At 45.3% G+C, this 4967-nt stretch overlaps 1 long non-coding RNA gene and 1 pseudogene across 1 annotated transcript in view; both read right to left on the reverse strand.

The window, feature by feature from the left end:
• Nucleotides 1–936, reverse strand: part of LOC123149074 (uncharacterized) — a 2889-nt gene extending 1953 nt beyond the window's left edge. The window contains exon 1 of the long non-coding RNA XR_006474343.1: nucleotides 437–936. This is a non-coding gene — a long non-coding RNA (uncharacterized lncRNA). The remainder of the gene's footprint in view (nucleotides 1–436) is intronic.
• A 924-nt stretch (nucleotides 937–1860) lies between these two features.
• LOC123153674 (uncharacterized) overlaps nucleotides 1861–4967 on the reverse strand; it is a 4238-nt pseudogene continuing 1131 nt past the window's right edge.

Consider the following 4967-nt stretch of genomic DNA (forward strand, 5'->3'; position numbering starts at 1 on the left):
AAGTTTGTGTTTCGGTGCCTTCACATGAATATTGCACTGAATAAATTGTGAATAGCAATATCTACTTGCTTTTTACTTCATGATTGTTGCACTAACGAGACTGACTAAATATGAGCTGGCTCAAAGCCTAGGTTGCATAGCAATTGGTTTAAATTTGCAGCTAAAGGAAGAAACACCATCCTAGAAGAAAATTATACTCCCATATGCAAAACAACCAGCTAGACAAAGACGCAAAATAATCAGAGAAGCCAGCAAAATGTTTAGTTAGTACAGTACCATTTTCGCCTTGAGTGCAGCTAACGTTACATTCAACTGAAGATAAGGTATTACAGGCTTTTGCCTTCTAACCGTGGAATTAACAACAGTTTTCTCAATCTAGTGTGATGGGAAGGTAATGGGAGGGGGTCAGGGAAGTGGGTGGAGGAAGGGTGGCTACCTGCCTACGGACTGGTCCGCGGCGTTGCTCGGCATGACCGGATGCTCGACGGAGGGATGCGCTGCAGGGGGCGGTGGGGCAGAGGAGGCTTCGGCGGGCTCGGCACGCCGCGCCTGATGGCATGCAGTTCCTGCGGCTCCTGGCGGCGGGCCAGAAACCTGGCGGCAATCCAGCGGGATCCCTTAATTGCGGCGGCGGCGAGGTCCGGCGGGATCCCTTGATGGCGGCGGCGGCGAGGTCCGGCGGGATCACTTGATTGCGGCGGCGGCGAGGTCCGGTGGGATCCCTTGTTTGCGGCGGCGGCTTTGGACGGAAACTGGATTAGGGGAGGGGCGAGAAAAAGTATAGGCAGCTGCGGCTGTGTGACGATCTGGGGCAGCGGCGGCACGACCGACAGGAGGGACGCCGTCGTCGCCACGGTCGAGGGTCGGGTCGGTGGCGGCGGCTGTGCGAGGGGATTGAGGAGGATAATAAACTGACAACGACGAAGGCTATGCGAGGGATTGACTAGCGACTCGATTGACCGGCTAATTTACTACTCTACCCTGTTCGCACATAAAAAACCTTTAAATGATTTCTTTGATCCGACGGTTAGAAAAAATCAGCGGCGGAGTTACACGAAATTATGAATCGTAACTCGTCAATCACCGTAATGCACACACTAGCAACTTCCAATATTATATTTGAGTACTTCTCTTTAGATGTACTGGATATATAATATATAATGTAATATATGTCCAGATTTGGGAATTTTTATGTATGTTTTTTATAAAGTTCTGTAGCGTTTTCTTATAATATATACTATACATACAATTTTTTAATACAATTTTGTTAGAATTTTTCCATTCTTGCAATTTTGTTACCCATATGCAGAATATGATGCAAGGTGTCAATTAGGCAGCAGAAACACATTAGTGCCAATTTTTTAATACATGTACGCCTATTAGTTTTTCTTTATTATGTTTCATACAAATATTGTATCACCATTGATTGCAAATGACATTATTTCGTCTTTTGCTCCCAGGCCTGAAATCCCTATCTCTTCTCTACTTCTCTATCTACTACTATTAATAATCTTCTACTACTATTAAACAATCAAACAAGAGCTTTCTTACATGCACCCCGTAATTAATCCCACAATAACGCACGAGCCAATCAGCACCACACGATTATCTATCTACTTCTTCTACTACTATTAAACAATCAAACAAGAACTTTCTTACATGCACCCCGCAATTAATCACACAATAACGCACGAGCCAATCAGCACCACACGATTAGGCCAACAAGTCTCAATCTAACGGCCATCATTAATCCAATACCTCTACAGTGTGCACTTAGCATTTACCAATGACTGACCGTACTTCACCAGGAGAGTAGTAGTCGAACAACCAGCCCCGCGCGTCCCCTACAATCACGGAAATCAGATCGCAAACTAACAACCAACCCAGCATCCCCTACAATCACGGAAAATCAGATCGCAAGCTAAGGGAACTTCACGCCCTTGACCTTGACCCCACCGCCAGGCACATACGCCGCCAACCAACGGCGTCTCCTGCCTGCGCAGCGACCACGCCGCACTGCACCGTCCCGTCACCTCCGTGCACGATCGCCATCGCCGATTGTTGCCGCTCGTAGCGTGGCATCCGTCCTGCGAGATCGCCAGTGCCCAGGAGAGAGCCTGCCCCGGCACCCGCACCGCCGTGCCCGCCCTGCACTGGCACCCACGCCGCCGCGCACACGCCCGCCGGGGCAGGGCGCCAGCGCCTGTCGCGTCCCCTGAACCAGCCGGGCACACGCAGCTGTGATTCTTCCGAGGACTTCTTCAGGTTCGACTTCTTCCTTTGACTGTTGCAGCATTACTCATGATTAGATTTTTGATAATAGAGTTCTAACTAATAAACAGTTGCACAGCAAAATGCTATAAGCCTTTCATTTTACATACTGACTATATGAGGATAATGAAACTGGATTTGTGTTGCACAAATTGCCTTTACTATATCAAGTAAATACAGGAAAGTGACTTTACTATATCAAGTTCCATCAACATGACCACCAACACAATCATTCTACAAAGTAATATAGCATCTATCCAGCTCCAGGGTGTTACAATGAATTGTATAAATCTGTATAAACCCACTTTTGCACACCACATGATTGAGAATGTGCATGATTATTTAAACTGAAAACATCTGGAGTACACGTGATCCATTCTAATTCTGAAAACTAAAGAAGTCGCACTTCCTGCTCCCTGAGTACAAAATGGTGCATTTGAATGTCTGTTTGTTGGAACTACGCAACTTTAGCATATCTTTTTTTTCATGTGCATCTCCTAATAGGTGAGAGCATCAACAACATTTTGTTGATCTATCATGAACCGGTTTAGAATATATGTTTTTGCAGGACTAATGCTTGTGGTAAGCCATCTAAGAAATATTTAGAGTTGCCGGCAAAGGTAATCTGGAAGTATGATTTAGTAAACAAATATGCCCGACCATCACATCAAGGAAATGTTCCATATACAACTACATGAATTTCTTAGAACAATAAAAATATTGTGCAATGCAACGAAGATTCAAAACATACTCTTTGATTCAGACTTGTTGCTCCCATCCCCTTTCGGTACCAAAAAGTGTTCAAGTTTTGTACCTGATCTGGAATCCAAACCCCTGGCTTGCTGAATGACTCGAGCAGGTCAGAACCACATAGCAGCATTACCTTGACACTTCCTGAGACAAAACGCAAGTCGTAAACAACTGATTTATATACAGTGTTATAGTACTGATACAATTGGTGATCCAACAATGTGAGAGAAGACACTACTGTGTTGCAACAACAAAAATCATTGTCACATACCTTGATCAGCTAAGCCATCCTTGCACAGAAGAATTCTTAACTCTTGAGAGAATGGTCAAGGTACGCTGATGACCTTTCTGCATTGCCTGTATCAAGAACACAAGAATGTGTCCATCAAATGAACACATCATCCGAACTGAAAGTACCTTATGTGATAGCGAAAATCCAATGGTACGCATGTACTGATAACATGAAAAATCAGGTTATTATGCATGGATCAACCATCACGAAAGACGAGCTTCAACATGCCAATTCGCAGAGGCGAATCCGGTGAGCAAACGGCAAGAGGTCATGAGCAGCCCCAAATTGCAAATTCGGTCATGAGAATGTGGTGTTAACACAAACCCATACACATTTCCAGTTCCGCATAGTACCTTCTTCTTGTTAGCATCGGTTCACCAGGGACATGTATCCATTAAGGCAGTAACATCCCAGCACCGACTACCCTCGCTGCTGCAACTCATCCTTTGCAAGCTCTGTACGTATGAAACAAGAGATGGGGTAATATGCAATCTATTTGTTCTGATTCTCAGCATGTTCTAATATTAACACAACACTTCAGAGTTGCTAAACAGATTTAACAGGTGTTGCGGCTTACCAAACATGCCTGTGCATGTAGGTGGGAAGGTTGAAGCTCCCGGTGGCCACCAGCACAACACCACCCCGCCTTCCCCCGTCTCTGCGGTCATCCAATTGAATAAGGGAACGTATGGTGGACTAGGATGACTCTGAATAACGCAAGTGAAGAAATCCAAGATCAGGTTCTTTTCTTTCTGCTTACAGATTTGGATCCGTGGACAACTTCTCTGTGGGGACGGGAACTTCCACCTCCTCCAAGGCCATGGCCACGGCCGTCCTCTTCAAATTCCCAGCTGAGCAAGAAGCCGGCACAAAATCTTCGCTTCTCTCTTCCTGGGGTCGGCGTGCGCCCCCCGCCTGAGAGGTCGGTAGTCCGGCGTGTGCGGTAAGGGGCCGGCATCACCGGCGAGCATGCCAAGCTCGACCGCCTCCTCGAGCACTTCGAGGGCCGAATTCGAAGGAGGAGCGAGGTGGAGTAGGGGCATGCACGTCCGCCGGCGTGGGTGACGAAGGGGAGGGGCGGCCTTACAGGGAGCGCCGGCTATGGAGGGAGGGATCTGGCGACCATGGAATATTAGGGAAGGGAGGAGAAAAGACAGGGGCGGTGGAATGACTGGCTTTTTTAGTACAACTACAGTATATACTAGCAGTGTCCAGAGAAGGATTGTGAGTGACTGTGGCGTTGTCCAAACCAATTTTCTTTCATCCTCTAGAAAAATACTTTTCTTTTATAGGGCATGTTCGATTTTGGGTGCCATTTCTTTAATCATCACGGCTTGTTATGATCATGATGATCAGTTGATGGTTTAAAAAGTTTCGTATAAATATCTATAAAAATTAAATAAAACTGAATATATTTTATGTTTTGTAATCCTGTAGGTCATCTTGTGGAGTACTTCACCGGAGATATAAATTTTATGGGTCTATGAAAACTAACTAACTCTGATTACTACTTTATAGGATCATATGACATATTTTAGAACAAAACTACCTGTCATTTTAGTGGATGAGGAATAAAATGATGATATTACAAGAAATCAAGACTTGAAAGATGACGGAAACAACACAGACCCCAAAGATTGAATGATTATTGATA

Source organism: Triticum aestivum, chromosome 7A (assembly GCF_018294505.1).
Source record: "Triticum aestivum cultivar Chinese Spring chromosome 7A, IWGSC CS RefSeq v2.1, whole genome shotgun sequence".
Taxonomy (NCBI): Eukaryota; Viridiplantae; Streptophyta; class Magnoliopsida; order Poales; family Poaceae; genus Triticum; species Triticum aestivum.